Source organism: Myotis lucifugus, unplaced genomic scaffold (genome assembly GCF_000147115.1).
Source record: "Myotis lucifugus unplaced genomic scaffold, Myoluc2.0 scaffold_12, whole genome shotgun sequence".
Lineage (NCBI taxonomy): Eukaryota > Metazoa > Chordata > Mammalia > Chiroptera > Vespertilionidae > Myotis > Myotis lucifugus.
Window position 1 is genome coordinate 11,321,110 of NW_005871060.1, and position 26,539 is coordinate 11,347,648.

A 26,539-nucleotide genomic window follows, 5' to 3' on the forward strand; every position below is an offset into this window, starting at 1 on the left:
AGAAAGAGGAAGGAGCCCTAGTTAGTTTGGTTCAAAAATAGAACTTTGCTCTGCAGACTGAAGGGTCACAGGTAAGATTCTGATCAAGGGCACATACCTGGGTTGCAGGCTCAATCCCTGGCCCTGGTAGGCGGGTGAGGGAGGCAATCAATCAATGTGTCTATCTCTGCCTCTCCCCATTCCTTCCACTCTCTAAAAATCAATGGAAAAATATCCTCTGGTGAGGATAAACAAAACAAAACAAAACAAAACAAAACAAAAAAAAGGGAAGGAGAGTGACATGTAGACTTTCACTCTAAAGGCCATGGTCATTGTTAAAACATGGATGAATGAATGGACCACCATGTGTTTTAGGTTAAAATAAAATGTTTAACATATGGAAATACATTTTTTAACATTTCTGTTTTTATAAACTTTTTCAGTGGCCGGTCAACTAGTACTGATCTTACAAATGAAAGGGCATAGATTTAATATGTTTCATTGTAATGCTGTAGCCCAAGGAAGGCTACATTCCTTAGCTGTGAAATAGTGCTATGATACAATATCTTCTTTACTACTTATGGGCCATTTTACTTTCAGGTCCACATTCCTCTCACACTTCTGAATATTTTTCAGCCCTGATTTCAGGTAATCAGAATTTTACCGGATCCTCAATATATAAACCTACTTAGATAAAGTTCAAATTTAGCCCATCAAGACATAAACTTTTCAGAATTATATGCTTCCTTCCTGCATCTCAGAATCTACAAGTTTTTCCATTTTATTTAAAGGCCAACCTGAATGTCATTTGGCAAAGTGATAGGTAGAATTAAAGGAGTAGGTGAATGTAAACTTGTAGCCAATCTGAGGGTCAAGCAAAGGTTTTGAATTCTGCCATCATTGGAAGCACTTAAGATTGTTGATGGATATTTGTACATGTCAGTTGTATGTTTCAGAAGGATTAAATTAATCTTGTTGGTTTTTGTTTTTCATTACTTTTTTTGACCTTTAATTTTTTTCTCTGTTCATTTTCTGTAGAAAGCATGTAGTTTATCATGATTGGTACATGTGTCAAATGAGAACAAAAAATAAGTTTAAAGATAATGTTTATCTATACCTCTCAGAAAAATAATGAATAGCCTGCCCTCCATGGTAACCTGTTTTCCATACTTCTATAGTGTGAAGAGTGCTGTCATTTAAAAGATTTCCATTTATGTTAATAATAAATGAACACACTGCCAGAGAAGTGGACTCACAAGTCGTTAAAGGGGCACCTGTCAAGTCTTTCAGGCCCTCATATTAACACACAGTGCATGCTGCTTCTTATTGTTGCAAATGTCAAATTTCTTGATAAGTGTCTTTTGGGAAAAGGTTCACTCCATTTCAAAGGCATAAAATAAAAGGAAAAGGCTTAGGGTAACATTTAAGCAACGAAAGAAACACAGGACATTGGTGACTAGCTGGGAGGAACTGATTGCCTTTGGCTGTGCCTTGGGAGATCCCTGGGAAATACATTAAGTTGTGATTACTATTATAAGTTAAAAGGATACAAAGTGTGCAGAAGAATTTGCGTTTTTCTTTTGGGCGATATTGCATTTCATATTCTCAGTGTGTCTTCAGAGTTCATACCATCTCCTGTGTTTCTTACTGAAGTACTAGCAGGAGATGCATTATTGAAACTTGCAGAAGAATAACTGTCAAGAGAGTCAATTTAAGAAAAGAATACAAAATATAAAGCTAAATTCATGTAATAATACATATGTTTTCATATGCCTCAGTTATATGTCTCTCATAAAACTGGTAACTTTTAACTATTAATATTTAAAACTAATGATATCAAAATTTGTACTGCAATTTTTTGTTAAAGCATATATAGTAGATTTATTACTATGTGCGTAAATATGGTAAATATATGGTGTTGGAGGTAGGTAAAAAAGAAGGGCATAAATTTAATTTTCTCAAGACAATTTTACCATGGTTATTTCCTTAATAGAAATGTTCCAGTACATTATTTGGAAGCCATAAGGATTTCAGTCATTGTTACCTTGTAAGTTTTCATTTTAAAGTTTCTACCAGGTTGTTGAGAAAATAAAGTATCTCACATATCCCTACTCTTTTATTTATTGATTAAAAATTATTTCTTTTTTGCTTTCTGGCAGTTAAGACTTCTAACACCATATCCTTCTTCCTTTATTGTATCAAATTTACTGCACTATCTTCTGATGCTAATAGTAGATAGTCATCTGATTCTTACTATTTTTGGTTATGTAAAGGTGAGCTGGGCACAAAAAGTGCAGTCTATTTAAAGGCACTTTCGCCTTGCAAGTTCTGTGCACTGCCTAGTTTGATTAATGAGCAAGTGCATCTATCACTATATGTCTTCTAATGTAGTAGATCAAGGGCATGACCTGGGCAGGTCTATTACCTAAGAGAAATTTTAAAAGAGATAATATTTGAGTATGTTCAATTTGGGTACATTAATGAAGGGATAAAGTTAATATCAAAGCAAGAATATAAGTTAAAAAAGAATGAATAAAGTTGTTTCTTGTATAATTTGGGTACCTAAAATACACACACCTGAATAGTTTTCTATTTCCAGTAATTAACAAGCATTTTGAAATATACATATTTCCTGAACTATTCACCCATCTCTGATTTATTAGTCCTTGAAGATAGTTCTGAGTGGTAAATGTAAACTTGAAACATTACACTACCAATTAAAATAGAAGTTCCACCAAAAAAGTATGAAGGAATGCAAGAATACTGATACATTTATTATAAATATCTTACTTAAAATCATATTTTCTATAAAATTTAAAATGGTTTTATTACTTAATCCTACTATTTCCTCATATGTGTATCTGAGAGGAAAAGGTCAAACTTCCCCTTAATTTGTGATTATTCTAAAAGTTGAGCATTCTTTTGTAAATGCTAAAATCTTAAATCCATTTTCTTGAAAAACTAATTGTTTCTTAAAGTATTTCTTCTTCATGAGAACCTTAACACTATAAGGATGTAAGATAAGGCAATTAAAATTCTAATTTTCTAAATTTCATACCTCCTTGCTTTCTAATTATACAATTTTTAATAATTTTAAAGCTGTTTGATCTCTTATCTGTAATTCTAAGATCCCAAAAACAAACAAGCAAACAAAATCCCCTAAAAACCAAGAGCTTTTCTATGACTTGTTTGGTAACCAAATCTGCCTTTATCTGAATTGACAAGAAGCTATTCGTAATCTTTATTAAATCACAGTGGAGTTGTCATTATTTTGCTCCAGCAATATTAATGTATTTGATTACTCCAGCTCTAGACTTAGCTGGGAGTGTTAGTTTGTAAATTTTGAATAATTCTGGATTCTGAATAATACTTAGCCCAAGGCTTTTGGATAAAGGTTACTTAAGAAATTTCTTACATTCATATTTCTATTCCATGCCTGGCATTGTTTTGCTTTTTGGTGTGTGTGCCTGGGTCCAGTGAGTATGTTCTGAATTCTTATTCATCATAGTTGAGATATTATTTTAATATTTTCTCAGGTAAAAACAGTGTTCGCTCTTACCCCAACCCGACTGTATGTTCTTCTTTTCTATCTCTGTGTTCTGAACTATCCCTACAATCTGTTTTTTCTAAATGCTTCCAGAGGGCAGGAAGGTATTAATGAGGGTTGTCACTTTTTTGTGTGTGCTTTTTAAAGGTAACCTGCTCAGTGACTATGGGGAATCTGTGATTTCAGAGGTAGTTTCTCATAATTCTAACTAGTGCAATAGCAGCATGTTTTTTCTCAACACTACCATGGTAGCAAAAAACCTAAAAGCTAGCAGTAGTATCTTCTGTCTGTTGCTCCTCTACAACTTCATTGGTTTTGTATGCACCTAATCTGCTACATTGAATTATTTTTGCTTACAATACATACATACATACATACATACATACATACATGTATTGCATTTCTTTTGTGTTTCACTGTTCCAAAATCTTCTGTTTATTTCTGGCCTTATTCACAACTTACATGATGCATAGTGAGAATCACCATGTTCCCATGTTTCACAGAGTAGCCTCTATGTGTGTGGCTCACTCCTCATATTCACCTTGACCAATCTCAGCCTGTAGTAAGTGAGCTCCTGGGTTGCAGGAGCCAAAGGACTTCACTTCAAAGCCTGCCGTTGCCACATTCTGGCTTTGTAACTGTGGGAATTCATTTTCCTACTTCTCCCTCTCCCCTGTGTGTGGTAATGGGAAATATGTCACCTCATCTGGAGATATCATGTGCTTCAGAAAATTTGGTTCTTATATAGAAGTATGTATGAAATCAGCCCACAGTGTGCTACAAAATACTGTAAAAATATTAGTTAAATAAGCATAATGATATCCATGAACGATAGTGTATGCACGAAAGAAAGTCTGGGGGTTAAGTAATTCTCTGTTGGATTTGCTGGGATTCTAAAATGATTGAAAACAGGCTTGTTCTTTATCAGAACCTTGGATGAATAAATTCAATTTATAATCCCAAATTATAGATGGAATTTTAATCAACTTTTTAGGGATAAAATGGTTTGGAAAGAAAATTATGTGGGTAAACCCACAAAGAAGAATCTAGACTTAGTCATCAGAGCTCCCTAAATATTCTAACTGGTTCTAAGTTGTTTATGCTCAGCTGTTTTCCTACACACAATAATATTTTCTAACAACGCTTAGTCTTCTTATGGTAATATGTGACAATTTGTTACCCCAACCCAAGGATTACTTGAAAAGAATTAGTAATATTTGCTCTCCATTTGTTCTTACCTAATACACATAACATATATTAGTTGTAATGTCAGGGTTTATATCATCATATAATGTTTATAAAGACTTTGGAAATGTATTACCTGGATTTGGCATTTTATTAAATACAATTACTTTATCTATATTTGGTCTTTTCACTGACATTTGATGGCATTTTTATTTGTAAAAGATTCTACTGAGATACAGCCTCTACCAAAGGCAGTTTAACAGTTTCTTACAAAATTAAACATATTCTTACTATAAAACTCAGCAGTTGCCCTCCTTGGTATTTACCCAGATTAGTTGAAAAGTTATGTTTACACAGAAACCAGCACACAGATGTTTGAAGCAGCTTTGTTCATAATTGCCCAAACATGAAAGCTACCAAGATGCTCTTCAGTAGTTGAATAGATAAACTGTAGTGCATTCATACAATGGAATATTACTCAATGTTAAAAAGAAATGAGTTATCAAGCCATAAAAAGATATGGAGGAATCCTACATCCATATTACAGAGTTCAATAGGCCAGTATGAAAAGGCTATATACTATATGATTCCAGCTCTAAGACATTCTGAAAGAGTTAAAATTATGAGGCAGTAAAAAACGATCAGTGGTTGTCAAGAATTGGGGTGAGGGAGAGATGGATAGGCAGAGCACAGAGAATTTCTTAGAACAGTGAAAAGTACCCTGCATGACACTATCATATTATGGATAGATGTCAGTCCAAACCCATTGAATGCCACTGGGTGATAGTAATGTGTCAATGTAAGTTCATCAGTTGTGACAAATGTACCACTCTGGTGGGGGATGTTAACAGTGTGAAAGGCAGCGTATATGTGGAGCAGTGGGGATATAGGGGAAATCTGTACCGTCCACTCAATTTCAGTGTGAACCTAAAACTGCTTTAAATATTACAATCTATTTAAAAATTCCACTGAGAATAAACATATAACTAAATTAAATGATTCTGAGAAACACAAATACGCAGCAGTCACCGTATAAAGTGCAATCAAAAGAAACTTAATTGATGCAGAGAATATGTAACTTGAGGGGAGAAAGGTGATCTGGGAGACAACCTAAATGAGGTATGTACACCACACACGGGTTTCATATTGTCCAAGAAAGAAGTATCCTATATAACAAAACCCTAATATGCAAATCGACCAAACGGATGTAATGACCAGCTGCTATGATGCACACTGACCACCAGGGGGCAGATGCTCAAAGCAGGAGCTGTTCCCTGGTGGTCAGTGACCTCCCACAGGGGGAGCGCTGCTCAGCCAGAAGCCCGGATCACTGCTGGCAAGCACAGAGGTGGTGGCGGGAGCCTCTCTTGTCTCCACGACAGTGCTAAGGACCCCTCAGAGGATGTCCAACTGCAAGAGGGCACAGGTTGGGCTGAGGGACACCCCTCCCCAGTGCACAAATGTCGTGCACCAGGCCTCTAGGCCTATATAATAAAAGCCTAATATGCTAAGTGTCTGGTTGTCCAGTCATCCATTCAACCAATCAAAGCGTAATATGCTAATGATATGCTAAGGCTGCTCAAATGCTCACTATGATGTGCACTGACCACCAGGGGGCAGACAGTCGACTGGTTGGCCAGTCACTATGACATGCACTGACCACCAGTAGGCAGACGCTCCAACTGGTAGGTTAGCTTGCTGCTGGGGTCCAGCCAATCGGGACTGAGCAAGACAGGCCGATCACGCTCTGGAGCCCTTCTGTGGTCCCTCCCTGGCTGGCCAATCTCCCCCATCCCTCCCTGGCCCCAATTGTGCACCAGTGGGGTCCCTCAGCCTGGCCTGCACCCTCTTGGAATCCAGGACCCCTCTGTGGATGTTGGAACTGGTTTCGGCCCGATCCCGCAGGCCAGGCCGAGGAACCTCACTGGTGTACGAATTCATGCACTGGGCCTCTAGTCATGCAATAAGCTGCTTGGAGCCAGTTAAATCAAAAACTTCAGCCTTAACAGGTTTGGCTCAGTGGATGGAGCGTTGGCCTGCGGACTGAAGGGTCCTGGATATGATTCCGGTTGGGAGCATGTACCTTGGTTGTGGGCACATCCCCAGTAGGGGGTGTGCAGGAGGCAACTGATCGATGTTTCTCTCTCATTGATGTTTCTAACTCTCTATCTTTATCCCTTCCTCTCTGTAAAAAATCAATAAAATAAAAAACAAACAAAAAAAACCCTTCAAGTCAAGGTATTTTCCCTAATAACTCTATTGAACTTTTGTGGATTAACTCAATGTGACCCTCCCCACCCAGTGATCACAACTGGAGTTTCAGAACGTCAGAGACTAATTTCTCCAATCAAATTATATTAAAATGATATATTACTTTCCTGTATTTTACATTTAGGTCCAGAGGTGAGTTTGATCCTGATTAATTATAGGAATACATTTGAATAAACATCTTTCTATAATTATATATCTAATAAAGATGAGTCCTATTATACTGCCAGCCTTGGAAATATTTGTTTTTAATAAACAGGAACATTAATGTGATTTTCAGTTTCTATTCTGTTTCAATAGTACAGCTTTAAAAAATAATATTCTTGTTTCATGGGTTTTACTTATACTTGAAGTAATTCCTTAAAATTCTAAAAAGTACAAAAATTTTCACAAATGATGAATTTTTGTTACAAGTTATTATTATCTTGTTGCAAATGATGATTTTTAGAAATACAAACATATTCTTAGACAGAGAACATTAAAGCAGGGGATTTGCATGTCCTATTTATCATCCATCAATGCAAGTATACAGACATTTTACAAGATAAGGTATATGCTCTTTGATATACCTTTATAGGAACCAAGGCCTTAATACTAGCATTTGCTATTCTTATTAGAGGGAAAATTCATTAAATGCCAGCAACAGGAATTATTTTGTAGATCCCTCATTTAATTATATAACTAGCATTAAACAAAGTGGATAGTTCCTTAACTGATTCCAACCTGAATCTAAAGTTACTTAATTAATTCTAAGGAGTTTTCTCGTCATCAAAAACAGCAATCATAATAAATAACAGTCAAAAATTGTAACTACCTCTGGGACTGTTGTGGGAACTAAATAAGATAATGCTGTTCATGTGCTAAGCATAGCAACTTTAGACAGTGAAAGTTCAATAATTATTAATCATTTTCAAATATTCTTGTTATTTGCACGTTATATTTATAATGAACTATTGATTTTCACAGAGACTTATATTTTCCTAAAATTTCAAAACTTCTCCTTGCATATATTATAATGTAATTTTGTGATGGAGATCATTGCCAGGAATACGAATATACAATTTTAATTACAATAGGTCTGTGCAGATCTTTGTCAACTAGAAGGATATAGCAAATATTCACAATGTGGTTGTTCTAACGTTAGTGCCTATCATACACAATTAATATCTTTATTTAATAACTTTTTTCCATCGAATTATGCTGTTTTTCAGTGATTAACTTTTATTGATGCACAGGGTAGAGTCATTTTATTGAAGTCATTATTTTTGTTTTGTACAGTGTGTCAGGTAGAAAGAGAAAGAGCAACTACAACACTGTTTAGTTTACTAGTAAGGCTGTGGAAACGTTTACATCAGATAAAGAACCTACTCTGGAAGGAGGCCACTTCATAAATATCATGCATTCTACTTTTCACATAACGTTCTGTCTGTCAAATTCAATCTTCCCATAGTTGGCTGCAAGTTTTATTTTTATATCTCATTTTGATGTATTACATATTTTTCTTAATTTCCTACAAATATTACTTTAATATTTATGTCTGCCATACATAGTAACTCCAAAACCTTATTTAATAAAAATAGTCTCTAAAACCATTTTTTATTTATTTTGTGTGTTTTCATTTTCTTTGTTCATTTTGTTACCATTTTATACTGTTTCTAATGATCAGTTGCTCCAAAAAAAATGTGTTTTATTTACAGGGCACAGCTTATGGAAGTGCTCCTGTACCTTCTCGCAGGCAGCTATGTGAGTCTCTTCCCTTCAGCTCTGTGTTGTAAACATGACTGTGTTCCTGTGCTGTAGCATGGCATGCTGATCGAGACCAAATGCCCGGAGGTCAATATGCAATCCGTGTTGTATATTACCTATAGCCTGTTTCTAGAAAACGGTTCCTTTTGCCTCTTCCTTATCCGTTTGTCATTATCCAGCCCGTTTAGGAAAGCTGCATTGCAATGTTGCCCAGTGCATTGAGGCTTCAATAATGGCTCAAAGTCTGGGGCAGAGATAGAAGTGGCTCTTATTTAAGTTCATTTTTAATTAGCAACACTGATAGTGCTTTCTCTGTCAACCGAGTCAGTAAGCGTTCTTAAATCATTACTTCTTTTACAGACTTGTTCAGAGAGCTCTGATATCATATACAGCTGTGTTTTAGCCACCGTGAATGAGGCATCTTTTCTTGAAAAGGAAAAAAATCCATGAAAAGAAATCGTCTTTCTAGTGAATTTAAAGCAAAGTTGACTCTATAACCACCATAGTTTGTCCCCAAGTCATAATATTCAGAAAAGATGAAAATAATAATTTTTAGATATAAATCTGAGGTATTACAACCTTACTCAGCTGTATTATAAATATATACACTTTGCCCGAGAATCAGATACATGCATTTTAGCTCAGAAGAATACCCTGAACTTTTTTCAGTGAGGGATGTACGTGTAAATTTAAGATGTGGAATCTCCAAAGTGCCATCAGACTTTGAGAAGGAGCTATTTTCATTGCCCATTCCATTCGTGTCTTTCCTTTTTCCCACACCAGCATCCATCAGAAAATCATGGTTGTTTGCTTCCATTATAGACTGCTACAGCAGTACACCACGTGGACCTAATTGCCGTGCTCAGCAATAAATGCCAAATAGATTCATCTTAATATGATGTTAAAGGTGATTCGAAGGTGCAGTTCTGTCTCATAATGCCTTTCCTCACTGTCGGCAGAAGAAACACATGATTTGGCGACATTCACTGAGGAGGATCTGTGAATCGATTTTTTTTAAAATGAAGTACTTTCACCATTATAAAGCTGGCCAAACAACAAACAAAACTATGCACTGTACTCTCTCCTTTTTCATGAAAGAATGGTCAAAATTTAAATTCTTATGATTGAAGTTGTGGCAGAAAGAACTGCTAATGTGAATAGAAGATGGGATTTAGATATATTAAATATTCCCCCCAAATTAAATAATCACTAGCAGGTCTCAAATTGCCCCTTGTTATTTCCTTTTACCTGTTTCTCAATTATCTAACTTTCTAAAGTATACTAAAGCTACGGCATCTTTTATGTAGATATTGGTGCAGTATTAACTGACAAAAAATGAAAACTATAGCAGGAATTTCAATGAGATAAAAAAATTATTTACCACTTCTTAAAGTAAAAAGTTATTGATGTGCATATAAGTGATGTTACTGAAGATAAAATAATATCTATTGTTTTGGAATAGAGAAATTATTGCTACTAGAACATTTTGGAAATGTAAATTCATAATAGGTGCTGTGAAATCATGAGTGGAAATATAAAGGTTATGGAAGTGTAACCTTCAATTTGGATTAAACTTATTTCTTACTTTCAGAAAATTAAACTGTATAATATGAAAATAATAGTAGATATTTGAGAGTTCCAATTATTATTTCTGGTTACATAAGGATTAATCTTACTAAAAGCAGAAAGAAAAATAAGATGATGGATGGATTCTCTTAGTCTGAGGAACCAAAATTGAAGTGTATCCAGTTCCTCAGAATATAAGACCATAAACAGGATTTTGCATTTCTAAACATGTGGACTTGGAAATAGTAAGCTTATAAGATATGAATTTGGAATGCTAATTATTACATTTTCTTTTGGTCAAGTACAAGTCTTAGAATCTCTGAATTACATATTAGTTGAGACTTCTTAAATATTTGTAATCGTGGGTCTTATAAAAATATGATATTAAAATAGTGAATGTTTTATTCTGTATACAAACATGAGAATATTGATATCATCTTCATTCCTACCCTATTCTATAAAACCAACACATATATAGATATCTTACAGTTGATTTTGGTTTGTAGTATTTATATTTATGACTGTTGGAAAGCAGTGATTAATACTTTCTTGAGGTTAAAATTAACTAAAGTTTTACTCTTTTTTATGTTGTATTCAGTATTAAGAACTTATTTGTTTTATGGCTATCACTTTAGCTATTTCAAAAGTATATCCAATTTAACAAATTTATTTTGGTGACAACCCAAAACAAAATCTAGCAACAAAGAGAGATTGATTAAATGGTGAAGTAATTAAAAGGGCTCATCCATATGAAGCAACTCCTCATCCATTAAAGTTTTATGATGAGATTGCAGTCATTCTGTCACATCTCATAATTCATTTTTAATTTTAGTTCTCTTGCTATTTCCATCTTACCTGTAGTTACTTTTTCCACTGAAGTCTTGACCACCTCAAAATCATCCATGTGGATTGGAATTAACTTTTTCAAAGTTCCTATTAATGTTGATAGCCTGACCTCTTGACATGAATCACAAATGTTCTTTATGGCATCTAGAAGGATGAACACTTTCCAGTAGATTTTCAATTTACTTTCCCAGATCCATCAGAGGAATCCCTATCTATGACAGCAATAGCCTTATAATATGTATTTCTTCAATAATAAGACTTGAAAGTCAAAATTGCTCCTTGACTTATGGGCTTCAGAATGGCTGTTTGTTAGAAGGCATGAAAATAACATTAATCTCATTGTACATCTCCGTCAGAGCTCTTGAGTGACCAGGTACATTGTGAATGAGCAGTAATATTTTGAGAGGGATTTGTTTTTCCCCCCTGAGTATTAGGACACAACAGTGAGCATAAAATGTTCTGTAAAGTCTGTTGTAAGTAGATGTGTTGTCATCCAGGCTTTGTTGTTCCATTTATAGAGCACAGATAGAGTGGATGCAGCATAATTTATAAGAGCTCCAGGATTTTCACAATGGTTAATGAGTATTGGCTTTAACTTAAAATCACCAGATGCATTAGCCTCTAACAAGAGAGTCAGCCTGTTCTTTAAAGCTTTGAAGCCCGGCGTTGACTTTGCTCTACCTAGGAAAGTCCTAAAAGATATCGTATCCCAGTATAAGGCTGTTTCATCTATGTTGAAAACCTGTTTAGTGTAGTTACCTTTGTTAATTATCTCACACAGGTCTTCTGGATAACTTGCTACAGCTTTTAGCTCAACACTTGTTGCTTCACTTGCACTTTTATGTTATAGAGATGACTTCTTTTCTTAAAACTTGTGAACCAATTTCTGGTAGCTTTAAACTTTTTTCAGCTGTGTCCTTATCTCTTTTAGCCTTCAAAGAATTGAAGAGGCTTAGGGCCATGCTCTGGATTAGATTTTGGTTTAATGAAATGTTGTAGCTGGTTTGATCTTCTATCCAGACCACTAAAACTGTCTGCATTTCAGCAATTACCCTGTTAGACTTTCTTATCATTTGTGTTCACTTAAATAGCACCTTTAATTTCTTTAAGAACCTTTCCTTTGCATTCCCAGCTTGGCTAACTATTTGGCACAAGAGGCCTATCTTGGCTTTTCATTTGCCTCCCACACTAAGCTTAATCACTTTTAGCTTTTTACTTTAAGTGAGAGACATGTGACTATTTCTTTTACTTGAAAACTGGGAGACTATTGTAAAGTTATCATTTGACATAATTTTTATATTGTTGTGTCTCAGGGAATAGGAAGGCCCAGGGTAAGGGAGACTGGTGAATTGCCAACTGGTAAACAATAGGAATACACACAGCATTTATTGGTGAAGAATTCCATCTTGGGCAACCTACTCAATGGTAGAAGATATTCACAAGTGATATATCCAAAAAAGGGTTAATATCACAAATATATAAAATTTAACACCAAGGAAACAAATAATCCAACTAAAAAATTAGCTAAACCCCTAAATAGACATTCACCAAGAAAACATACAGATGTCCAACAGACATATGGAAGGTAATCAACATCACTAATCATCAGGGAAATGCAAATCAAAATGACAAAGAGATTCCACTTCACACCTGTCAGAATGGTTGTCATCAAAAAATCAACAAATGAGTGTTGGCAAGGATGTGGATAAAATACAACCTTCATGCACTTTTGTTGTGATTTTAAACTGGTGCAGCTACAGTGAAAAACAGTACGGAGAGTTCTCAACAATTCAAATTCAAATTCAACCCAGCAATAACACTGGTTATTTATCTGTAAAAACAAAAATACTGATTTGGAAAGCTATATGCACCCCTATGTTCATTGCAACATTATTTACAATAGCTAAGATATGAAAGCAACATAGGTATCCATTGATAGATGAGTGGATAAAGAAGATGTCATATATCTATGTATATACACAATCAAATGTTAGTGACAAAAATAGAATAAAATTCTATTTTTGCCACAATATGCATGGGCCTAGATCAGTGATGGCGAACCTTTAGAGCTCAGCGTGTCAGCATTTTGAAAAACCCTAACTTAACTCTGGTGCCGTGTCACATATAGAAATTTTTTGATCTTTGCAACCATAGTAAAACAAAGACTTATATTTTTGATATTTATTTTATATATTTAAATGTCATTTAACAAAGAAAAATCAACCAAAAAAATGAGTTTGCGTGTCACCTCTGACACGCGTGTCATAGGTTCGCCATCACTGGCCTAGAGGGTATTATGCTAAGTAAAATGAATCAGAAAAAGAAGAATTACATTGTAAATATGTACCACATCTTTATCCAATCATCTACTGAAGGACTGTTCTGTTGTTTTCATGTGATGGCCACCATGATTAATGCTGCAATGAACAGAGGGGTGCATATAGAAACATGAAATACTGCCATTTGCGACATCAAGGATGGACCTTGAGAATATTATGCTAAGCGAAGTATGTCAGACAGAAAATGTCAAGAACCTTCTGATTTCATTCATATGTGGGATATAAAACTGAAAGCAATAAATGAACAAATAAGAAAAACAAAAACAAAAACTCATAGACCCAGACAACAGTATGTTGGTTACCAGACGGAAGGGAGGTGGGGAGATTCTATAGGGGGTCAACTATATGGTGATGGAAAAAGAATTCACTTTAGGTGGTGGGCACACAATGCAATATATAGAGGATGTACTAGTATTAAAGAATTATACTCTTGAAACCTTTATAATTTTATTAACCAATATATCACCCTAACAAATTTTAATTTAAAAAATCGAACAGAAGGACAAATACTGTATGATTTCATCTATATGTGGAATCTGAAAACAAAACAAATGAATAAACAAAACAAGATAGAAACAAATCCATTGATACAAAGAACCTCTGATGGTTGCCTAAAGGGAGGGGGTGAAGGGATGGTTGGAAAGAAAAAGAAAAGAGCCTTCTCATGCTAATAGCAAACTCATGGATTCTAATTTTTAAAAAAGATAACTATCTTATTTGGATGCAATTGTTGTGCTCCAAAACAATTGCTATAATAACACCAAATATCACAGATTACCATAAAATATGATAGTAATTAAAGGTTTGAAATACTGCGAGAATTATCAAAAATTGACACAGAGACACAAAGTGAGCAAATGCTGTTGGAAAAATAAAGCCTATTGACTTACTGCCTGTTGCCAGAAAATTTCAATTTGTAAAAAAAAAAATGCAATATCTTTGAAGAGCAATAAAGTTAAGTGCAGTAAAACAAGGTATGCCCTATATCTAACTTAGCTGCGCCATCCTCAGGTAGTGGAATATCAACGTAACTGAAATGATTACACATGAAAATGATGCTACTTTCTTATTCAGAATCATCAGATAGGAGTTACCATTATAACACACATAAGGTTATATATTTAAAACAGGGCATAAGCATAAAAATATACATATTTTGTTTAATACTTTAAGGGATTATCCTAAAAATAAAGGGAAATTATTTTTGCTACACATGATTAAAAGATTAAATGTTTCTATAGGATTTTTCACAATGTATTTCAATCTATTCTTGAAAATACAAAATTATTCTATGCAATACCAATTTTTATTCATATGTCAAAAATTTAATATTATCTATTCTTCAAAGTATGCTTTTCTCTCATTTGTTTTAACTTACCTCCCTCATTTTCAATCAAGTTTTTCCCTTCTTTTTAGAACTAAAGAGCAATTTTTTAATTGATTAACTCAGCAAGTGGTAAAGAACAATAAATTCAAGAAGAAAGGAATGATAGCAAGATTTTTATTCACAATAATATTTCTTTCAAAGTCAGAAGGAATAATTTTAAGATGGGCTATCTTCAGAGTATATTTTTCTAACAAATTTTTTCACTGTTTGTTCTGATTTATTTCCTTTTGGGTTTATCAGTTTATTTATTGTTATTGCCCCCTCCTTTTTTGTCTCTATTATTCCACAGGACATCTTTACATTATTCATTATCCTATTTTAGACATAACTTTGATTTTACTTTTCTTCATTGTTTTCTGTGCTTAGAAGCAATAAAGGAACAGGCTTCAACATTAGTGAGAACTAATAGACCTTTTTTTAAAATCTGTATTTGATCACTGTCTTTGAAAAGATACCTTTAGAAGCCATGCTTGGTAGGGTTGCTTTAAACCTTACATGAGTAAAGTAATGCTTATGTGGCTCTGCATGCCCAGGGAACAAAGAAAGTGTATCATGTCTATAAGTTCACAGTTAAATGTACATATGTATCTAGGATAAAGGAAATCCCATTCTTCAAAAGAGAAGTTTCAGTTAGAAAGAGAATAACAAGAAAAGTTTTAAATGACATGATGAAATCATCAATATACCACTAATAAAAGACAAGCTAATACAATAGATTGTTAGGAAGTGGAAAAGGTGCAAAAGAAGAATGTAATCTATGTTGTAATCCTCTGGAAGGAAAATTCTAAATAAATGTCTTTTTTTTGAGAACAAAGTAATGGTTTTTACATCTAATTGAGCTTTTATTTATTTTTTTTAAATATATTTTATTGATTTTTTACAGAGAGGAAGGGAGAGGTATTGAGAGTTAGAAACATCGATGAGAGAGAAATATCGATCAGCTGCCTCCTGCACACTCCCCACTGGGTATGTGCCAGCAACCAAGGTACATGCCCTTGACCAGAATCGAACCTGGGACCCTTGAGTCCACAGACCGACGCTCTATCCACTGAGCCAAACCAGTTAGGGCCTAATTGAGCTTTTAGTTTTAAGCAAATAAAAAGTAAAAGTTATGTTCAGTTTCAATAAAAAGAAAATATAGACGGCATTTCCTTTGATATGTAGACAATAATGATTATCATTCTCAGATACTGAATATATTTAGGTATTGAAAATATGTTATAACCATATGTAGATGTTCTGGTTTTAGCTTGGGATATAGAAAACTGCAGAGCCTTTTTCCTACCCTTTTAATAGCAAAAATATATAGAGGAAATATACATTTGCAACTTCTCTTAAACCACCAGAGAAGGAAAGTCAAGGCCAACCAGCTAGCCTGAGCTAGAAGTGAAAAGGTGAGTATATAGCATGGAGAGACCAGATGTAGCAGACACAGGTAAACAACAGTAAGACTTCTGTTAAATTCTAGTTAACCACCTGGTAAGGGTCAAATGTGGGCTAGCAAGAGAATATCAATATAGTGAGAATTTGCACCCACTTTTAGGCTCTTCTCTACAGTCCACACTGGATAATTACATAAAATTATTGGCAAAACCCCTGATAAAGTGACCCTTGAGTGAAAAGTCTGAGGAAGAAAACATTAACCACTGTTGGAAAGGTACATACAGAACAGAAACCTAAAGTACAGAGGGGAATGCACCCCATACTGGTGAAAATCCATTGTGGCTGAGGGGAGGGAACAGAAAAAGATCCTTTATTCATGGGACAGTGATAGGAATACATGATGGGTCCAGAACTACTGGGAGAGGAGAAAGCCAAGCATTGAAGGCCCAGGAACACAGATGATAAGATCACTAATGACATATAAAGGAAAGTCTAGATTAAGGCAACATATTAAGTATGTTAGTAAGCATAATTTAGATTTTGTAATTGGAACCCATTGATATTATGGATTTTGAGGATAAATTTAATTTTATCTGTTATGACTCCATTTAAAAGTTTCCAAGTTGCCATATAAAATTATAAATGGTCCCAGAGATTATTTATTCCAATCCATACATATCACAAATAAATCCTTGAAAGATAATATGATTTATTCAGAGTTCAAAGCTTAGTGACAAAACCAGGTTTCTATCCATTTTTCCTATTTCTTTTTCCAAGGTTCTTTTCTTTAATATTTCTATCAAGGCATCATGTCTCCCCACCCCCTGCCCCCCAAAAGCTATGGAAAGTTTTCCTCTTTCTGTCAAATTAGGAGTTGATGCCCAAGTAATTCTGGAAGGTTGAATATAAGTGAGTCAGTTGAAGAATGTGAGCAGAACAAGTCCAGGAGGATGGAACAACATGTGGGGAGGTATGGCCGGGGGCCAGAACACAGCTTCTTTGAGCAGCTGTACGTAGCTCATAGGGCTGAAGGATCAGGCACTTGTGCAATTGATGTCTTTCTTTGCAGTGTTGGAAAGTATTAGTTTTTCGATTAGAGGTCAAATTAAATTCACAAGTGCACCAATGGGGTCCTGTGACCTCTCACACTCCGGGACCCCTCAGGGGATGTCGGAGAGTGTTTTGGCCTGATCCCCACAGGCTAGGCTGAGGTACCCCCTCCGGTGCATGAATCAGGCCTCTAGTATGCATATAAGATCTTTGGTTAATCCCTTCCCATCCTCCCCCTTTCCCCTCCCCCGTTCCCTCTGAGATTCATCAGTCTGTTCCATGTTTCCATGCCTGTGGTTTCTGGTCCTGCATTGCGTGCTTCCCCCTGGTGGTCAGTGCACATTATAGCTACCGGTCTGACGGTCAAATGGTTGGCTGGCTGACTGGTTGCTTAGGCTTTTATATATATACTAGAGGCCCGGTGCATGAAAATTTGTGCACTCGGGGGAAGGGGGTCCCTCAGCCCGGCCTGTGCCCTCTTGCAGTCTGGGACCCCTCGGGGGATGACCACCTGCTGTCTTAGGCCTGCTCCTTGGGGGATTGGGCCTAAGCTGGCAATCAGACATCCCTCTGGCAGCCCGGCAGCCCTCGGGAGATGTCCACTTGCCAGCGGGGAGCAGACCTAAGCTGCAGTCGGACATCCTTAGCGCTGCTGAGGAGGCAGGAGAGGCTCCCACCACCACCGCTGTACTGGCAGCCATCAGCCTGGCTTGTGGCTGAGCAGAGCTCCCCCATGTGTGAGCGCACTGACCACCAGAGGGCAGCTCCTGCATTGAGCGTCTGCCCCATGGTGGTCAGTGTGTGTCATAGTGACCAGTCATTCCCAGTCTTTCTGCTGTTAGGGTCAGTTTGCATTTTACCCTTTTACTATATAGGATAGAGGCCTGGTGCCGGCTGGGGTGGGGGCTGGCTGGTTTGCCCTGAAGGGTGTCCCGGATCAGGGTGGGGATCCCGCTTGGGTGCCTGGCCAGCCTGGATGAGGGGCTGATGGCTATTTTCAGGCTGGCCACACCCCCTTCAGGGTGGGGGTCCCCACTGGGGTGCCTGGCCAGTCTGGGTGAGGTGCTGAGGGCCATTTTCAGGCTGGCCTGCGACTGAAGTTCCCAGCCTCTCCTTTTTTCTTTTTTTTTATTCTTGGATTTATTTACCTTCTATAATTGAAACTCTGTTGCCTTCACTGGCGCTCCCAGCTCTGAGGCCACGGCTGGCTGAAAGGAGGTATCTGGGGTTTGTTTAGCTCCTATAATTGAAACTTTTTTGCTTTTGGAGCTGTTGCTTTCAGAGCTCAGAGCCGGCCCGGGCAGGCGGGGAACCTTGGCTTCCTCCATCACTGGAGCAAGCAAACCTCCTGCTCCCTTCAGCTGTGTGGTTGCCGGCGCCATCTTTGTTGGCAGTTAATTTGCATATCTCGCTGATTAGCCAATGGGAAGCATAGCGGAGGTACGGTTAATTACCCTTTTTGTCATTTATTAGATAGGATAGATAAATAGTGTTAGATTCCTCAAATAACCTGTAAAGTATTTTAAGTTCCTCACTTCAGTTATGAAATGTGACAAGTATTATAATGATCTAATTTTTATGCCAAAGAATTAAAGTAATTATATATGAATATGGGTCAAAACTGTTTTTATTTGTTTTTGCTTCTTAAAGAGCAAATAGACTAGCATTTAACTCTTTTAGCACAAGTCGGGAAATTCCATTTTGAATTTTCCTCTGAGTACTAAATATATTACTTGGATCCTCAGGGGAAAAATTATAATCACAATTTTACACAAATATTAGTAAATATAATTTTTGATAATTTTAAATATCAATTAAATAAAATGAGTGCATTTGTTGTCACACACATAATCTCAGGGTGTGTGTTTGGTTTTCTTGGAAGGCAGCTATGCTCACCACTATACCACTAACGCCTCCAGCTGGTTTTCTTTAGTCCACTAAGAATCCTATTGTAAAAACCCTACATTTGTACTCAAATGACTGTGTTGGCCTAAAACAGAGTGTAAAATTAATCTTTTTCCTGTTCTCTTGAAGACATGTGACTCATTTTGTTCATAGCATGTTGATCAGGTGCATTGCCAAACCCTTAAAAATGAAAACATATATTCTATATAAATACATAATTAAATATCCTCCAAGAGAAATAAACATTTGAAATTATGATTGGTTTCTGAAAATTGAAATCAATACATAATAGATATGGGTGTATATATGCAAATTCCCTTAAACTGGAAAAATCTGGCATGACCCTTAAAATGTGGCTGTATTTAATTCAACATATTAAATCTAAGGAAAGCAGACATCATCAATCATAAGTGGAGGGTTTGGTAATGATTAAAACAAACAAACAAAAAATAGTCCACAGATCAAGCATTCAAGAGCCCCTTCATGCACAATACAGGAAACACTTGAATTGTTGATCCCTGTGGAAGGTATAATTGATAGGAGAAATGGAAACCTCAGTCAGCTTAGTTTAATGCTTAAGCATTTTTTGTCTCTATTATTCCGTGCTCCTCATACACCTTTGTATTTGGATCTGTGAGCTGCTTTTCCACAGGGTATCTACAGAGAGAACATATAGCTAGAGTCTGGTGGCCTTAAGGATCTGGTTTCCTTAGCAGTAACAATTGAAATTGGAAATCAATAAATCGACATTGACTTTTACACAACTTTCACATAAATGTTGTTCAGATGAATCTGTCCATAAGAAAACAATTCATTCTTGGTCTCTTTTCAAACCTGAGAGACTAAAGGTACAATTTGAGGAGACTAAAAATGCATTGAGGAATGGTTTCCTGGGAGACCCCCAGAGGAAACCTTCCCCAGGGGCCCTTCTTTCCACCTCCTCACTCCTTGTAGCCCTTGCTGAACTGGCTAGGTCTCATTTAGAACAATGTTGGAAACATTATAAATATGTTTTTCTTAATGCCTGGTTTAGTGGGCTTTAATAGCATTTGAAAAAGTTGCTAAACACAATAAATTTATAGAACCCACTTGCCTGAGAAACTTATGATTAAGCTCTAGTCAACAGGTTGAAGTACACCTTTATATTATGTAAAGAACCTTTGCCTGTGCTCACTTCAGCAGCACATACACTAAAACTGGAATGACACAGAGATTAGAATGTCCCTGCACAAGGATGACATGGAAATCCATGAGGCATTCCATCATTTTTATTGAGTTAAGTTTACATGGTGATAGATGATTACTAGAATTAGTGGGGTGATCACATCGTAAGGTAGAAAAATGTCCCCATATTGTATACCTGAAATTAATATAACCAATATATGATTCTATACCACCTAAATTTTTTTACGAAGAATATTTGCCTAGGTTATCATTTTTATCTATGAAATATCAATTAGTAACTGAAATTAATAGGGTATTATTTTAATTTAATTGTTAACAACTGCTTTTGTTTCAATTTACATGGAAAAGAAAAAAAATCATTTCTTATAAATAAATATTCATTGGACATTGAGATTTATTTTATAAAAAGTTGCTGATCAGAATTTATTCAATGCATACTCAGGGGGAGGTCTGAGTTCTGTAGCTTTGTCTCTTTAAAATTGTGTTTTCTGCAATACAGTTTTGGTAGAACATGTGATATACAGTCAGCTTTTTCGGCCAAACTTTTATTTACTATTAATAAGAACATGTGTCCTTGCTCACACATAGAAGAATATCCAAAACAGGCAAAACATTAAAAATAATGTGGGGTCAGGCTGTTGAGACTTAACACTTATTAAAATTACATTTTTTTAAATTTCTAAAAATGTGAAATATGATTATTCTTCAAATTATAGGCGATAAAAGGTTTTCTCTGGCCCTTTAGGAGTTGAGTTTAGACAAAGTCTTTTCCCTTGTTTTTCATTCTTCCTTTACACTTCATGTTGAGGTCAATGTGGGTAGCCTCATGGAAGGGTCAAGAAGGCAAGTGGCTCTAGCTGGTTTGGTTCCGTGGATAGAGCCTGCTCTGTGGAGTGAAGGGTCCCGGGTTCGATTCTGGGCAAGGGCATGTACCTCGGTTGCAGGCTCCTCCCCAGACCAGGCCCTGGTCAGGGCATGTGCAGGAGGCAACCAATCATGTGTTTCTCTCACATTGATTTTTAAACCTCAACTCTCACATCAATGTTGCTCTCTGTCTTTCACTCTCTCTCTTCCATTCTCTAAAAATCAGTGGGAAAAATATCCTCGGGTGAGGTTTAAAAAAAAAGGCAAGTGTTCAGAGAAAAAGATGAAACTTGTTTACCTGACTTACTGATGTTTCAAGAGATTCAAAAGTGCTGTGTAAATCCTTAATAACTAATATTCACTGTATTTAATTAAATTTTCTCATTATGGTGGTTTCTAAATCATCAGCAATATAGGAAATAAACATAAAAATTGCCTCGTAATGAATCGTAGTTTATGTAAGCACAAATTATATTTATACTCCTTGCTAAGGCAAGCACATTTTATCTCTTTTTTTTTTTTTTTAATGGAGGCATGTGTTGTGGGCGGGGGCTGTGTGCTCCTCCTCGCCCAGCCCCCGCCCCCTCTAAGGCAAGCACATTTTAGATACGTTGCCATGAAAAATCCTAGTAGAGACTGCTCCTGAGTGGTTCTTAGAAGGGGAACCAATATCTGAGTGCTGCTGGATATCAGAATCAGGTTAAGTGGTTGAAGGTTATCTCATTTAACTTTCTTAACAGATCTGAAAAAATAGTCCTTAGCCTCATTTTTAAATGAGAAATGTAACTCTCTTAGTGATTGAATGCTGGCATTAGTTCCCTAGGACTGCTGTGACAAATTATCCCAGATGTTGGGGGTCAGAAGTCGGAAATCAAGGTATCAGCAGGGTTGGTTTGCTCTGAAGGCCCAGAGCTAGCCTCCCCAGGCCTATCAGCGAGCTTCTCATGGCTGTCAGCAACTTTGGTATTGTGGACTCTACTCCAATCTCTGTTTCATTCTCACGTGGCCTTCCTCTGTTTGCACCTCTGTCTTTTTTCTGTTTCTTATAAGGATATAGGCCCACTCTAACTCCAAGAGGATGTTATCTATCCTCAAGATTATTAACTTGATTAGACCTGTAAACACCCTATTTCCAAGTAGGTCACCCAATGAACAGGGGGTTACCATTAGGAAATATATTTGGAGGATGACTATTCAGCTTACTTCAACATGCATGGAGCCAGGATTCAAATTCTGTGTTTTTCTTTTTCTGACTTCGGAGGACCAGTGCTTTTCATTGCTCTACACCCACTCAATAATATAGCCGTTTCCATATTAGGCACAAGATGATACTCTTAATAAGATGACTTAAAACACAGTCCCTGCTTTTGACTTGCTTACACACTAGCAAAATATTACTGGCTCTCTCATTTCCAAATAACTAACAATGTCATCTCACTGTAATTACAGAGAGGAAAATATAATTTAAGCTGCCTGTAAAATTTATGATCATATATTACCCCTTAAGTATATTTTCTGTATTGTTTAGAATTTAGAAACAAGCAGAGTGAGAATATTCAATTAGGTACAGTGGATACTAATTATTATATGAATTAAATAGCACTTTTAAATTTCTTACTGTATCAGAAAGTTAAATAGATAAAATGTAAAAAAATTAATTTTTAAGGAAATATTAAATTTTTCATAGGAAATATAAAATATTAACTCATTAAATAAACTCTAAAACCAATATAAAGATTTTGAGTATGAAAACTTATTAGACATAGAGAAAATTATTCTGTGATGTTGGTGTTTCTTTTTGAAGGAATGAATTACTGGATTCTGTGAAATTAAATATTTTAAAATATTAGAATACCAATTATATTATTTTATGAAGAGCATCAACACAACACATATTTAGAAAAAATAGTTTCCTAGAAGTTATAAAAATGCATTTATCTTCATAAATATTGCATACCATGAGAAATCTCTAGGTTTGTTTTTTATTCTTGATACTGAGGTTTTCAGTATTTTCAGGAAGGGTGGCTTATAAATGATACTGTGTCACAGTTATCCTACCTGTTCTTGGGTTTTAAGTGTTATAGGATGAATTAGTCAGCCTGCATTTTTATATCCATCACAGTAATTACATTTGATCCTCGAACAACAAAAGGTTAGGAGTACTAACTCCATGCAAAGTTTCGTGCATAACTTTTGACTCTACCAAAATGTAATTACTGTTGACTGGAAACCTTACCGATAACATAAATAGTCAATTAGAATATTTGGTATATTTGGTATATTATATCCTATATAATAAAAATCTAACATGCTAAGTGTCCTGTCGACCATTTAACCAATCAAAGTGCTAATGATATGCTAAGGCCTCTCCACCGCTCTCTATGACATAAACTGACCACCAAGGGGCAGACACTCTACTGGTAGGTTAGCTTGCTGCTGGGGTTTGTCCAATCGGAACTGAGGAAGAAGGGCCAGACATGCCCTGGAGCCCTCCCACAATCCCTCCCTGGCTGCCCAACCTCCTACGTCCCTTCCTGGCCAGCTGGCCCCGATTGGCCCCAAGCGGGACTGGGCAAGATGGAGCCAGACACGCCCTGGAGCCCTTCTGCGGTCCCTCACCAACCCTGATCGTGCACCAGTGGGGTCCCTTGGCCTGGCCTGCACCCTCTCACAGTCCGGGACCCCTCAGAAGATGTCAGAAAGCCGGTATCAGCCTGATCACACAGGCCAGGACGAAGGACTCCACTGGTGCACGAATTCATGCACCTGGCCTCTAGTATATTACATAATATATTTTTCTAATAAAGTTGGCTAGAGGATAGAAAATGTTATTAAGAAAACCTTAAGGAAGAAAAAATACATTTAGAGTACTCTGCTGTATATATTGATATCATAAAGTTTACTTTGCTTACAAGATGTATCATGTCAGTACCCACATCAGTATTGTCTTGTATGACTGAAAATACTGTAGATGTTATATGTGTTACTAATATTAGACAGGAAGATAATGTGAAAAAGAAATTCATATTTATTACAGGTATAACGATCCTTGCAGTGCTAACAAAGGAATAGCGATATGATTGCTTTATGGTAGTCTAATGGAATCTATTGCTTCACAGTAGTAAGGAAATCTCCAAAATGTTTTCATTATATTTATTGAAAAGATCTGTGTATAAGTGGACCCACACAGTTCCAACCCATGTTGTTCAATAGCTTGCTTTAAACAAATGGCTTTTAAAGCAAACTATTAAATGTTTCCTGTTAGGATATTTTAAAGGAAGGAAATCCAAAATAAAACAAAAAAATTTAGCCTAGTGTCATTATAGTGACCAAATGAAGATTTAATGTGTATAACATGCTCTCAAAATATTTATATGACAATGTGTCATTTAAAAATCCTGAAGTAATTCCTTAAATCCTTCCTTTGAAATCAGGTTGAAAGTTACACAAATTTTCAACAAACTTCAAAAAAGGAAGGGTGAATGATTCTTTGGAATAAATTCCACATAGATTTTGGAAGAGGAGAAATAGGAATAGAAGAGGGAATGAGGTTTGCAGGATAAGGAAGAAAGCAGGTATAGAAAACAATGTCAAAATCCTTATATTCTTCCTCTATTTACCACTTGAAGATAAATGATTCTACTTTTCATTTTCCTTTCATGTGTCTATCCATCTCCCTTTCTGTGTATTCTTGTCCTTTTACTTACCTCCTTCTCTTGCCCGCTACACCCTCTCTCTTCATGCGACATAGTGATTCTCAGGTTTAGAGTTGGAAGACAATGTGCATTACCTTAAAAACATATTATAATTAATTGTTGGGATTTTTCTAGGTTTTCTTTCCTTGGTTGATTAAACAAAGTCAGTATAGCCAAGTGGCTAATACATAATATATAGATTCAATAGGTAAAAACTGAAAATTAACAGCAACTAATTTGTTTTTTAAAAAATTCTTATCTGATGGGTATACAGGAATAGCTCATTTTTTCCTATTCCTGTTTTTATCAGCAGGTAAAATCTGTATTGACCAAATTTACTGGCATTATCTCATTTGTTCATTTATGAGATATTAATCACTACACCCGGAAAATCACCTGTTCCAGTGGGGGTGGGAGATAAGTAGTTAGTAATTATTGCCCTGCATATTCAGCTATCAAATAGACACATATATGGACGGAGATTGCAGTCAAATGGAGTGTCATATGTCTTAGGCATTTGAATATCCTTTAAAAGGAGGTGATACTTAAGGTGCATGAAGAATGATAGAAATGACTCTTTTATCTTTCACAAATTGTAAGTTTTTTTCCACAATACATCTTATTAAAGAGAACACAGATTTCTATTTAGAATCGTACCTTGATTCATTTAAACAGCAATATTGAATGTGTAACTCAAAATGTAATTGGCATTTTAATATAAGCAAATAAGATTTAATTTGATTTTTAACTTGAACAATTTAACAGAACAATTTTGAATAAAATGAACTAATATTTACTTAAAAATACTGGATCTACATATAAAATGTCTACTTCAACTACCCTTACAAGACTCATCATTAACATATGATAGCACTCCAATGTCAATTTACATTGTAATTAAAATACCTGGTTTCTTATTCTAGTGATAGTATATATTATCTCTGTTTTTACAAAATTCATCAAGATTTTTGGGCAGAAAAAAGCCACAGGACAAGATATTTTCAGAAAATGTTAAAGAGGGCAGGTCTTTGCTCTTAAGATGAGGACATTTAGGTGGAAGGTAAAATGAAGCAAAGAATGTAAATGGAATATTCATGAAAGATGATGAGGTTTAGAAGATACGTCTGGTTTAGACTATGAAGAGTCTTGGCTAAAGGGTGTGTATTTATCCTCTGAGAAATTCCTGGTTGCACACATGAGCCCGGAAACTGACTGAAGTAGGATCAAAGGCATGAAGGGAAAAGTTCAAGGTTAGAGTTGAGAGCAGAATGGTAAATAGAAGGTAAAATCCCCGGAGAAGAAAGCAATGGTTGCCAAGGGACAAAAACTTAATCATGTGACAAAGTTCTCAATAGAAACGTGTGTGAGCAGACAGTAGACCAATAAATGTATGTAGGAAAAACAAAAGAAAACACAACTGTATTGTAGACTTTGAACGAGAATGTATTTGAGAGAAGGTGGTAAAAACAATATTTTAGAGTAAGCAATTTGTAGGCGCAATGACATTTGCACTGAAACTTAACTCAAATGTGCATGTCAGTTGCATAGATGTGGATAAGAAACTATGGGCATATTTAGGAAATTAAAGGATTTC

General features: G+C 35.9%; 1 protein-coding gene and 1 non-coding gene across 2 annotated transcripts in view; both read left to right on the forward strand.

Moving 5' to 3' along the window:
• The window catches only part of CCSER1 (coiled-coil serine rich protein 1), a 1,147,418-nt gene that overhangs the window by 902,201 nt on the left and 218,678 nt on the right, over positions 1–26,539 (forward strand). The window lies entirely within an intron of this gene.
• LOC111825065 lies at positions 20,368–20,470 on the forward strand. Its single transcript, XR_002828178.1, has one exon. It is a non-coding gene; the product is annotated as a U6 spliceosomal RNA (small nuclear RNA).